This window comes from Diabrotica virgifera, chromosome 6, assembly GCF_917563875.1.
Source record: "Diabrotica virgifera virgifera chromosome 6, PGI_DIABVI_V3a".
In the NCBI taxonomy this organism is placed as follows: Eukaryota; Metazoa; Arthropoda; class Insecta; order Coleoptera; family Chrysomelidae; genus Diabrotica; species Diabrotica virgifera.
The window spans coordinates 127,707,334-127,721,382 of NC_065448.1; the positions used below are offsets into that span (position 1 = coordinate 127,707,334).

Consider the following 14,049-nt stretch of genomic DNA (forward strand, 5'->3'; position numbering starts at 1 on the left):
AGCAACCACCCCAAGGTTTTAGCGTATGATAGCACCATGATGTAGAAAATGATCCTTGGACTATTCCCTACCTTCTTTGAAAACTTCAAGTAAATCCATGATGGAAGAAAAAATTGCGAGCCAAAATGCTTCATTTCCTCAATCGACTATTGGGGCTGACCGACCGGCTCTGTCCCGTCATACAGCTGACCGACTATAATAACTTTTATTTATATTTAATTTAGAATATGTGTACTGATTTTCAGCCTTAGTAAATGGATTTAATTATACCATTTTTATTCAGTTGCAATACGAAGGCAAAACAATGTTACTTTTCAATTAAAATACGGAGTGCAGTCCAGTCCCTTGAATCGCGGTTTTCGGCTCTTATTGGAGCCTCATCGGAAAGAACGTAGGCACTGTTCTCCATATTTTAACTGATTCGCATCGAGAGCTTTTCCCACCCATTGCAACCGAAGTGATGATAGTAGGTGGCTAGCGCCATCTGGCATTGAAAGACGAAGTAGTTTTCAATCCTAATAGTAAATTATTAATATTGAAAATATTAGAAATATTAAAAATATTACTAAAAGATTTTTAAATTGAAAACTTATTGGTACACTTTCCTGGTGACACCTCCAAGACTTCTACAATTTGCAAGTCAAGTGGATGTATAAAATAAAAATGTATACCATTTTTACTCAGTTGCAATGCGAAGGCAAGACAACCTTACTTTTCAAATTCGCATTGCAACTGAATAAAAATGGTATACATTTTTATTTTATAGTCGTATTACTCCGTAGAGTAACTAGGTGCATTTTTCCGTTGGAACTTTACCAGCTGCAGACGGGGGATGTGAATTGCATAGTGTAGAATTCCTTCCCTCTCGTCTTCACTGCAGCATCCATTTGACTTGCAAATTGTAGAAGTCTTGGAGGTGTCACCAGGAAAGTGTACCAATAAGATTTCAATTTAAAAATCTTTTAGTAATATTTTTAATATTTTCAATATTAATAATTTACTATTAGGATTGAAAACTACTTCGTCTTTCAATGTCAGATGGCGCTAGCCACCTACTATTATCACTTCGGTTGCAATGGGTGGGAAAAGCTCTCGAAGCGAATCAGTTAAAATATGGAGAACAGTGCCTACGTTCTTTCCGATGAGGTTCCAGTAAGAGCCGAAAATCGCGATTCAAGGGACTGGACTGCACTCCGTATTCTAGAAGTAAGATTGTTTGGCCTTCGCATTGCAACTGAATAAAAATGGTATACATTTTTATTTTATAGTCGTATTACTCCGTAGAGTAACTAGGTGCATTTTTCCGTTGGAACTTTACCAGCTGCAGACGGGGGATGTGAATTGCATAGTGTAGAATTCCTTCCCTCTCGTCTTCACTGCAGCATCCATTTGACTTGCAAATTGTAGAAGTCTTGGAGGTGTTACCAGGAAAGTGTACCAATAAGTTTTCAATTTAAAAATCTTTTAGTAATATTTTTAATATTTTCAATATTAATAATTTACTATTAGGATTGAAAACTACTTCGTCGGATTTAATTACCTTCGTAGGAAAGCAACTTTGATACCCTCTCGGTAACCCCGGTTCTACGTTTCACTTGACCGACCGCAGTATGTTTCTCTACACGTTCACAGTAATCAACTGTGAAAAATCTAGCTTTAGTAAATTCAAAGAGATTTTTCAGTGCTGTCTCTCCGTCTAGAGCTGCACAGTCACATCGCTAAGATAAATCGTTGTCGTGTATACCGGCCATTAGATGGACTTATCAACTATTGCCAAAACACTTCATATTTGGTGGCACTCCACTCCAGGTCTATCGTAGTTCTATGTTGTTCGCTAACGTTTACTTTCGCGCAATATTGTACCGTTCTTTGTACGATTTTATATTAAACTGCAATATATGAGAGTTATAATGTTAATTTGTTAATAATAACAATCTCAATTTGTTTTTCAAATAAACCATTTATTAATATTTATTATTTCTTTCTTATTGATATACATCTTTTCTATTTCTTTAACTTTTGTGTATGAATAAAAACAATAATAGGTACCGATAATTCCAATTTATTGATATAATATACAATAAAATAAGTTTTCTTTACTGCATACTCTTAGGAACTACCTTTCGACGAGGAGCTCTGAAAAATAGAAAAGTTTTTTTAGATTTCTTACAGAAGTTTTACAAATAAGTTTTTTGGTACATACCCTCATACCACATTATTTTGACTTATTGTTTACCAATAATTGCCACAATTTAAAAAAAAGGGCTTACATGATAGTATTTGGCTGGACAATGTTTGTATCTATTTTTTTCTTTTATTTCAGCTTGTTTCAAATTTTTATGGCCTGATCATGATGTAAAACTCATAAACATGGAAACAGGTTGCATTGTACTATATCGCTCATCCGGGTGAGAAGAATCACAACCCAAAAAACAACTTTTTACAGGAAAGACAAAAATAGATTTTTAAGATTTTAAATAAGGGGGTAGGCGCCAAATCTTGGTCCAATGCTATTTAAATTCATTCATTTTTTCGAATCCTGAGAAAACTAATAAATTTTACTAATAATAACGCCGAATGAAAGATTACATTATTACCGAGGGCCTAAAGTCTTTGAAAACTTCTATATTTTAATAAGTTACAGGGTTGAAAGAAAAATAAAAAATATATAGTGTGATTTTAATATCAAATGTTTTATTTAAAAGAAACTTTTTGTTAATTTTAAGGGACTTCCGGCCCTCGGCAATAATGTAATCTTTCATTCTGCGTTTAAATTTTTCAAAATGTTTATTAGTTTTTTCAGGATTCGAAAAACATGAATGCATTTAAATGGTATTGGACCAAGATTTTGCGGCTAAACAGTAAGTTTTAAGTGGTAAATGCTAAAATTTATAAATTAAAACGAAGAATAAGGATGAATAAATGTTGATAATTGTGTAATACCCAAAACCAAAAAAAATTGATATCTGATTTAACAAAGAAAAAAAAACATTTTGATTTATGTCACTGTTATTTTAAAATATTGGTCACTTTTTTAAAAATTAACGAAAAATACCTTCACTTCTAGAAATACAACGGTTTTCGTAAAAAATAACGATACGTTATTTTATTTTACCGCCAAATAATAATAATAATGACACTACCGCCATCTTACTAAGTTGGAAGTAAACATATATGTGACACTTTTCCTGGTAAAGGTATAGGATTTTTGGAGCCTATCTACCAAGATAGCGGAAAGCCAAGAAAGCGCTGGGAAGACACAGTAAACAGCGACGCACAAGCACTTTTAGGAGTCCGTGTATGGAGAAGAGCATTCACAGACAAGCAAGGGTGGAGGCAAAAATAAAGGAGGCCCAGGCTCAATTTGGGCTGTAGTGCCGTAGAAGAAGAAGAAGAAGAAGAAGATTTACCAAGATAACTGGAATTTTGCATTTTTGACTTATGTCACTTTTATATTCAAGTAAATGATCGTGCTTCGGAGCGCACGTAAAGCCGTCTGTTCCGTTTATAAAAGCGGTCATTAAGTCATCCTAGCGGTGCTTGCGTGATATTAAATTTCTAACACTACTTAGACCTCAGCCTGAAGGTCACAGAAACTTTACTTTTATTATCCAAAAATGCCGAAACTTCTTGAGATACCGACAGTTCACTTTAATCAAACTACTGTCTGGATTTTACGCTCGTAGCAAATTTAAAGAGAAGTTGATGATGAAAAAATTAATAAAACTGTTTCTTCTAATCTATTTTAGAAATCTGTTTTAATAGCACTAAACGGATTAACGGTAAACACATTTAATATATAAATCTGCTTATCCTGGTATAGAAAATTTCTTCCCATATTTTTCGCATTGCGAAAGCCGCCATTTCAAAAAATTTTTCGAAAAACCTTTTTAATGGAACCATTTAATGAAACCATGTAATGGTTCCGTATGGTGCCCATACGGAAATAACACATATTCAAGCGCACGCTATAAATATCCATATATTTTTTTATAATAATCTTGTCTTGGATAAGAGCTTATGTAGATCAGAATGGATTAAAGCTCAACGTTAAGAAAACTAAAATGATAGTTAGCAAACGAAATTATATAAAGGATGGCGTATAAAAGTCGGAGATGCCACACTAGACAGAGTAGGTGTGTCTCGGCAGTAATATCAATGAGAGCTGGAATCCAAACGCACAAATTAAAATCCGAATAGTACAAGCCCGTCAGGGGCGTCATTTGGGCGTCCAGGGGGTGCATTTGCCCCCCCCCCCCCGGCCCTGAAAATAACTGAAATTTACAGAAAATACATCAATATTCATCGTAACATCATATATAATGTATTGTATATATGGTCCTTGCCCCCCCCCCCAAACAAAATTTCAAATGACGCTCCTGAAGCCCGTACTATCTTTAACAAATAAGAAACGTACTTTGCAGCCACGATCTTAGGCTACGGCTCCACGGGCGGGAAATTGACGCTAGCAGTAGCAGTAAAATGAATTTAAGGTTCCGCGGAACGGAATAGGGATAGCCGAACTGTACCGACTACAGGACTTGTGCGTAGTCGGTTCAGTTCGGCTATTCCCATTCCGTTCCGCGGAACCTTAAGTTCATTTTACTGCTACTGCTAGCGTCAATTTCCCGCCCGTGGAGCCGTAGCCGTAGTATTGATCTTCCTGTTTAAGTGACTTTTTTCAAGTCTATAAGTGAAAGTGTAGAGTATAATAGCCGGGCTACACACACCGTCTTGCCTGAGAGCATGCCTGCAGAGACTCATTTGTGCAGGTAAGAGCGTGTGTATGGACGGCAAGACTGTATCGCGCGCAGGCCTCCAGGCGCGGACTGTACTCTCGTCGACATGCTGAAGATTTTACCTGTGCAGTTTTAGGTTCTACAGTTTTACTTGAACGTGTGGCCGGCAGTTCAGTCCGTTCTTTAGTTCCGCAAAAGTTTTCGAGGTAGATAGACCAAGAGCAGACGAAATGAGCGGCATAAGAAGTGTTTCAAAACAATCTTAAAGAATTTATAGACTTATACAAATCTTTGCCGCCTTTATGGAAGGTGAAGAGTAGAGAATATTCCACGAGGAATAAGAAAAATGAAGCATACGCTTCTATTTAATACGTAATATTTTATTTTTAATTGATTCTAAAATAGGCAGTTCTTTAAAATCATATAATTTTTTTAACGTTTTTTAAAGATTAACTATTATTTTTTCCAATATTGGTATACCACCATAGAAAAAAGTTTATATACTTATATAATATACTGAAACTCTTTTCTTGTGGCATGTTCAATATAGTATTATCATTGTTTAACTGTCTAGTTATACAATTGTATTATGTTTGTATGGGATTGAGCCATAATAATTGTAGGTGTAATGAAAATTACATTTCCTAATTAACTACTGTTTCACGTTTCAATTTCCACTCTGGAAATCGGCCCCAGAAAAAATTGAAAGAAAATTTAATATGAGAAATTTTCCTAGAATTTTCAAACCTATTTTTTTTTCTGCGGACGATTTCCATAGTGCAAATCTACACGTCACACAGTAGTTAATTAAGAAATTATCCGCAGGAGCCACTTTTCACTCCACTTAGTTATACAGCGTCGTTGCTTGTTTGTTTGTTGTTTTTTATTAATAAACAATACAATAACGCTTTTATTAAAAAAACCTCTTCCGTGCTGCTCATCGTGTCGAGTTCTCGAAAGTCTGAAGTTTGTGTAGTCCAATTTTTTACGTAGACTGCACGTGTGCGTGTGGACAGCCGTATTTTTGTTCCGTCATGCCGGCACAGTTTTGGACTGCATAGGCACAGTATAAAAAGAGACAGTAGAACCACTTTCCGAAAAATTGGAAGTAAAATCTGTAGTCGCGCATGGCGACCGCGCAATGTTCTTAGTCGCTTTTGCCCCACTCTCGCATTGCTAGTCGCATAGAAACGTACGGATTTTAACAGGAAAAACCCGCATCCACCACTGGTGAATTACCAATTGCGTACTGAAGCACGACAAATTAGCTAAACATAATAATATACATAAACTTGACAAAATTCGTGCTACATAATTTATTAACGCTCCGGTAGTTCTAGTCTCAGAAAATTTAGGGTGTGGGTTCTTACAACAATATTTAAGCTAAAGAAAAGAAATTATTAATTTTTTTGGGCGCCATTAATAGATCAGAATCTATTGTTATATATCTATATAAAAATTACAAAAATGTTACGTAAAATGGTATCCCTTTGAATAGTAATGGTACTTACCCTTGGTGTCTGTGGTAGTCTGCATTTCCTAATACAATAAGGATCATAGATGGATTGTGCGAACAGAAAAAGACGACATAAGTTTAAAACATAGTTATCATTTATTCAGATAGAAAATTGTTAAAAAACTGAGTTGGTTAGAAAAGTAAAAAAAATAAGTCTTTCGCGTTTCATTTTAAAAGTTCGAAAAAAGAAAAAAGGAACGAAACAGTTTATTGCAAAATACCTGGTGATGATCTGTTGTTGCTGAGCTGCTGGAATCTGGTTAGCTCGCAAGAGCTGTGGTGGATGCGGCGAACTCACTTTCACTTTACAATTTTAGATTTAAAGTACTGTTACATAATTGTTATATTATATTATACGAAAAATAAAAATTCCATAGTTTTTTGTTTTATGAAAAGAAAATAACTGCTTCCATGATTATTAGTGATACATCTCACTGACTTGATAATAAAACATACTTTATTTAGACCATTGTCTTTAAAAAAACGGAACCACGTTCCACGAAGATTGAATTAAGTTCTGTCTGCACGAGACATATTAAACGGAAACCTTGTCCGCGAAAGTTAAATTAAGTTCTGTTTGCTCGAAACATATTACACGCCGTACTAGGAAAAACTATTCCTTTATTGTACCAGACACACTTGGTAAAACCAAGTCGATGAGAATAAATGCAAGGAACAACACGCTATTTAATATCGACAACAAGCAGATTGAAAATGTGGAGAACTTCACGCACCTTGGAAGTGTCATAGCAGAAAGCGGAGGTACAGAAGACGATATTCGTATGAGGATACGAAAAGCTCAACAAGCTTTCAGCATGCTTAACCCTGTTTGGAGGTCTGGAGAATATACTACAAGGACAAAGATCCGAATATTCCAGTCAAATGTTATGTCTGTTCTACTCTATGGATGTGAAACCTGGAAAGTGACAAAATACCTTACAGACAAATAGCAGGTCTTTGTTAACAAATGTCTACGAAGTATTGTTCGTATTTTCTGGCCAAACACCATCAGAAACGAAGATCTGCTACACCTGACCCAACAAAAGAGGGTAGAAAATGAAATAAAATACAGAAAGTGGGGGTGGATAGGTCACACACTCCGAAAAGATAGTTCCAGTATTGCAAAAAATGCCCTAGAGTGGAATCCCCAAGGAAAGAGAAAAAGAGGTCGCCCAGCACAAACTTGGAGAAGATCCATCATGGACGAGATAAGAAGTCAAGGAAAGTCTTGGAATGAGGTGAAGGCCCTAGCGCAAAATATAACCCGATGGCGCGTTTTCACTGAAGCTCTATGCTCCACTTAGGAGTTCAAGAACATTATATATATACATAATTGTTATATTATATTATACGAAAAATAAAAATTCCATAGTTTTTTGTTTTATGAAAAGAAAATAACTGCGTTCATAATTATTAGTGATACATCTCACTGACTTGATAATAAAACATACTTTATTTAGACCATTGTCTTTAAAAAAAAACGGAACCACGTTCCACGAAGATTGAATTAAGTTCTGTCTGCACGAGACATATTAAACGGAAACCTTGTCCGCGAAAGTTGAATTAAGTTCTGTTTGCACGAAACATATTACACGCCGTACTAGGAAAAACTATTCCTTTATTGTACCGGACACAACACAAAGAATATACCGGTATGGTATTTAAGACAACATATCGCACTTGCGATTTTCACGACAGAATCTTTAAGATCCCATTCTGCCTATTTAGGCACAGACAAAAAAAAATGCACGTCTTCACTGCAGGGCCGCTAGAACTTAATTAAATTCTTCTTGTCCTAAAATAGGACAAGATTTCTTTCTCCTCTAAATTCACCTCCCTTTCTCACAGCTATCACCTACTTTGACCAATAGTCATCATTCCGAACATTTCCCTACCAATCGCATAGTTGGAAAATAATACTTAGGCCATCCTATTATGGTCATACGTTTCTTTTTCGGCCAATCACCATCGCTGTCCTTTTTTGTAACCATTTAAGGATTTCCACGAAAGTTACTGCGTTGCAATTTCTGTGGAGTTTCTAGATTTCTATAATTCAAACACTTAGCAATATCTCCTATTCTTATTTTTATGAGACATATCCTGTTGCAAAGTAAATGTACTGTCTCCGAGCCCTAAAATCTCTTTGTATTTTTACTGACTGCAATAGCTAAATTACCCACTTAGGCGTCTAGCATTTCTTAGAATATTAATCTTCCCGCTTTCACGGGTGGTCTATGAGAAACGCCTTGGGTGTTACTTTACGTCGAATTTTCTATCGATAACGACAGAGTCGGACTTTGCGATATTTAGGCTGTGGTTTTTCAGCATGTTTCAGTACTGCCGGTATTAGTTCTTGAGATCAAAGCGCCGACAGAGGAGTGGTTTTACTGTGGAACCTCTATATACTGTGGCACAGGTAAGACGGTGTGTGTAGCCGAGCTATAAGGCTCGATGCACGCTTGCGTGGTATCAAGCTGCGTGCAATCCATAGACTTAAATAATGATAGACGGAGTGTTATTCAGAGCGCAGTGACGACCCCATCTTTTTTCTTTGGATAAGTGCTGTTTCACTCTTAGGTATAGTAAAGCTGCGACAGTACCCTTCCGTGGCTATATTCTCACTTAATGTCATCTTAGTTCCTCGATGCAATGTGCTAGAAAGAGATACCGCAAACCAGTCGAAGAGATCTTGTCGTCAGGAAGCGCGGAGTATAGGCTCACTCTATGTTAATATATACCTCTATGGTGCAATCGCTGGCGGTTCAGTAGTAAATCAGTTGTAATTAGGAGCTGCCCACGCCGCGTGGACCGAGAGCATGCCAGTTTCTGCTACGCTACCACGTCCACGCGGCTTGCAAACAAGTCAGCGGCTTGGCAGTCTGTGTTAGGTAATCAGTGAGTACACGTTGACCGAGCGATGAATTTCGAGGTAGACACAAATCTGTCTATTTCTGGCGTGTATTGACGTCAAGAAATTGCTCAAATGTATATTGAGTGTAAGGGATAGTGATGCGCAATACATAGCCTCTCCTATTCAAATGTCAACCTCACCTGCCCGTGAGATGATCTCGATCATGATCATCCGGTACATCCTGCTAGATAACAAACGAGGCTCTGGCGTCCGAGTGATTGCCGGTATAAGCAATCCTCCACTTACTGACCAACAGCTTCGGGTGGAAGAGGAAGGGCACCTTCTTGTCCTAGAAATGAGAAATCATTTCTAAAGGCGGACTAACCAGGTATGGTCAACGGCGTGAAGATGCATAAGGCAACGGGAAACCAATGTATTAACGGCTCACAGAGCATCCCTAGTTAATCATCATGACTAACAACATAACCAAACACTCTACTGATCATGAAACTCGGAAAACAAGAACCGGCAGAGGAGGAAACTCACAAGACTGCAAGGCCTCCCCGGTCGTCAACATGCGAAAACCTTGCAAAGTAGCGACTTGAAATGTTAAAAGTCTACATCAAGCTGGAAAAGTACATAATGCCGTTAAAGAAATGGAAAGGCTGAATATAGACATTTTAGGAATCAACGATGTCCAATGGCCCGACTCAGGAAAGAGGAAAATCAACAATAAAACAATATACTATTCAGAAAGTAAATACGGTTCACACAGATATGGTGTCGGGATAATACTAAACAAACACATTGATAAAGCTGTAGTAAATTTCATTCCATACTCCAACAGAATTATCCTCTTAAAATTAAATCAAAATAAACCCAAATTAAACGTAATACAAGTTTATGCTCCGACTGCGGACAAACCAGAGAGCGATATTGAAACTTTCTACGAAGACCTAGACAATATTTTAAAATCCATTAAAACGCAGGATGTTACAATTATAATGGGAGATATTAACGCAAAGGTTGGTGGCGAAAAAGTAGAAGAATGTACAGAAGGATATGGTCTGGGCAACAGAAACGAAAGAGGTGACAGGCTTATCGAATTTTGCCAAAACAATAATTTTGTCATAACCTATGCATTGTTTAAAATACCAAAGAGAAGGCCATATACCTGGAAGTCACCAGCAGATCAAGAAGGGAGAATTGTAAGAAACCAAATAGATTATATATTAATTTGACAAAGATACAAAAACGCAATTATATATTCAAAAACCTATCGAGGTGCCGACATAGGATCAGATCACAACCCAGTAGTGACCAAAATTAGGCTCAAATGAAAATAATAAAATGCAGAACAACAGATGTAAAAATCGATACAAGTAAACCAAGAAACCCACTCATAAAACAACGCCTGACAGATGAAATTAATAACCGCTTAATGAATGTTAAAGAACAAATCCAGCAAAATACTGAAACAGAGACAAAATGGTTATAAATAAAGACATAAATAGATAAATGTCAAAAAGATATTCTTACACCAACCAGATACAAAAAGAAACAATGGATGACGGAGGAAATTTTAGCTTTAATGGAAGAAAGACGTCAGCATAAAAACAAAGATATGTACAAAAATGTGGATAAATAAATAAAATCCAAACTTAAGCAGGCTAAAAAACAATGGTTAAAAGAACAATGCGCAGAAATAGAAGAACACCAGAAAAGACATGATAATTTTAACACACATAAATAAATTAAGGAATTAACTCAGAACAACAGAAAAAGAAAACCGGGACTACTAAAAGATACAGATGGGAAACTTGTGTTGAGTACTAACGAAAAATTAAAAAAAATGGACAGAATACATAAATGAATTGTTCAAAGACAATAGAACAGTCCAAGTGGAAGTCGAAGTAGAAGATAATACGGTTTTAAAGATATTAAAAGAAGAAATTAAATCGGCATTAAAAAACAGCAAAAATGGTAAAGCAGTAGGTCCAGACCAAATCCCAGTAGAAAGCTTAAAGTGTATAAATGATGAAACCTTAGACATTATCGTAGACTTGTTTAACACAGTGTACAAAACAGGAAACATACCAAAACAATGGTAACTCTCAACCTTTTGTGCTATCCCTAAAAATACAAACGCTAAAGATTGCAGTGAAAACAGAACAATATCATTAATAAGTCACATTCTCAAATTATTCTTGAAAATAATACATGGTCTTATAAATAAAAAACTAGAAGAAGGAATAGATGATAGTCAGTTTGGGTTCAGAAACGGACTAGGAACCAGAGAGGCGTTATTTGCTTTTAATGTGTTAGCTCAAAGATGCATGGACATGAATGTGGATGTGCATGTTTGCTATGTTGATTTTGAGAAAGCTTTTGACAAGGTAAAACATGAAAAATTAGTCCAAATTCTAAAGACAAAAACAGACAAAAGGGACATACGAATAATAACAAACCTTTACTGAAATCAAAGAGCACAAATTGTAATAAATAGATAACGAACCCAGTCCAGAAATTGAAATCAGGAGAGGAGTTAGACAGGGATGTATTATGTCTTCATTACTCTTTAATGCATATAGTGAAGCCATTTTTGAAGAAGCATTGCTACCTCAAAGTGAAGGAATAATAATTAACGGAAGATCTGCTAACAACATAAGATATGCAGGTGACACCGTTATTAAGGCAAGCTCTGCTGAACAACTCCAACTAATAATAAACAAAACAAACAATTTCTGTGAAGAATATGGACTAAAAATGAATATAAAAAAGATCATATACATGATAATTTAATAAGAAAACAAACATACAAACAAACATACATTTGGGAAATGTACCGATAGAGAGGATTGATAAATACGAATACCTAGGAACCTGCATTTCGGACAACAATGATCAAACAACAGACATAAGGACCAGGATAGAAATAGCAAGAAATGCGTTTGTAAAAATTAAAACAATACACTGCAACAAGGACTTTAGATTAGAACTGAGAGTAAGAGCTTTGAGATGCTACGTGTTCTCGTTACTACAATATGGACTTGAAAGCTGGACATTACAGCAAGAACACATAAATAAGCTACAATCATTAAATTGAAATGTGGTGTTGCAGAAGGGTGCTTAGAATAGTATGGACACAGAAGAAAATGAACACGGAAATATTGCGAGAAATGGGTAAAGAATGCGAAATAATAAACACAATAAAAATAAGAAAGTTACAATATCTGGGACACGTAATGAGGGAACCGCGATAGGAAATGCTAAGACTGATAATATAGGGAAAGGTAAGAGGCGGAAGGAGTATAGGAAGAAGGAGAGTGTCATGGTTGAAGAATTTAATGGACTGGTTTAAATGCAGTTCTATAGAACTCTTTAGGGCAGCGGTAGATACATTAAAGATAGTGATCATGATATCCAACATCCGATTAGGAGACGGCACTTGAAGAAGAAGAAGAATATTCACGGTAAACTTGGCTTGAAAACATGCCAAGAGACCGCAGTGTGCACCGTGCACGCAACTTGAAAACACGCAAGTGTGCATCGAGCCTAAGTGAAGTTGTGCTTAAACGCTTGGAAGCTTTTGAGATGTGGGTATACAAACGAATACTAAAAATAAGATGGGTCTACAGAGCTAGAAATGATGAAGTCCTTAGACAGCTAAACCAAGCAGCACAACTGGTCAATATTGTAACGGTCTCAAATATATCGTCTTATAAATATATCAGGTCCGGTCCTGTAGTGACGAATCAATTAGATACAAGTGTATAACACGAAACCTTTCTTCATATATCCCACAAGCTGTGACGATATAATGTTTTTCGTTTGCCGTTCGGATACTCAGAATTAATACATTGTGTGCGTTTCGGCTTGCTATCAAAGGAATTTAATAGCCTTTTGAGTCAAAAAGTCTGGGAAGTGTTTATATTAAGATATGGATGTCGCCATAAACAACGTCTTTAGTGTTGATAAAATGCTTAAGTAGTTGGATTCTCAGAGTTGACCGTTGCAGCTGAGCCAGCAGTTCCTTGGCGAGATCCGAAAGACTTGTTTACGGAAAGTAAGTATTCCTGATTGGTTTACAACTCCTAGTGGAATGGTCTTAGAAAGATGCCCCGTTTTTTTATTGGATAAAACTATCTGATGTTTGTTAGAATGGGGGGTGAATTCTTTTTTTGAGGAAGGAACTGGCTCAGACATTGGCACGAAAAGGAAGTCAACATCTAGCAATGAAGTGTACAGTCACAGACCGATTTGGTCTAGGAGACGGTTTTTGGTTTTGTGAGTCATGAGATGTAGGGATTCTCGATTCAGTATGTTTTCTTAGTTAGAAAACTATCGTTGGTTATAGTGAATACCACGAGAGTATGTTTTGTGTCTAGTTGTCTAGTGTATTAGAAAGAATAATTTCGTTATGTTGTTCTTAAGAAGAAATAAATACAAGTTCGCGGAACGAGTTTCGCCAACTTCATAATAAGATAAAAAAATCTAATTTTTTTAACAAAATTTTTACTATGTTCAAATGAATAGTGCCTACATCGTTCCAACGTGGAATGTTTTATAATAATCAACCATTAGCAGTTACCTTTTTTTGCTAATAAAACAAAAACTTTGGAATTCTATTCTCATACTATAAAATGTTGTGAAATAGTACTTTAATTCAAACAATTGTAAAGTGTTAAGATAAAAGTGTTGAGCAACAACAGTTCCGGTTGAGCTAAACCAAACCCATGTAGCTCTAATCATCAATGCAGTCCAGGTCACCAGGTACTAATAATAAACTGTTTATTTTTTTCTTCGAACAATCTCGCGAAAGACTTAACTTTATCAAAATCATTTCAATTAATTTTTAATTTTTTATTTTTTTAATAAACGTCTACTATGTTATAACTTTTATTGGTATTTTCTTTTGCACACTTTATCTCTTTTCCTTCTTG

At 36.0% G+C, this 14,049-nt stretch overlaps 1 protein-coding gene across 1 annotated transcript in view; it reads right to left on the reverse strand.

Annotated features, from left to right (window-relative positions):
* Positions 1 to 2,046: 2,046 nt before the first annotated feature.
* LOC114334969 (uncharacterized) overlaps positions 2,047 to 14,049 on the reverse strand; it is a 129,346-nt gene continuing 117,343 nt past the window's right edge. Inside the window, exon 9 of the mRNA XM_050652838.1 lies at positions 2,047 to 2,136. The gene's annotated coding sequence lies outside the window, so the exon portion shown is untranslated. The remainder of the gene's footprint in view (positions 2,137 to 14,049) is intronic.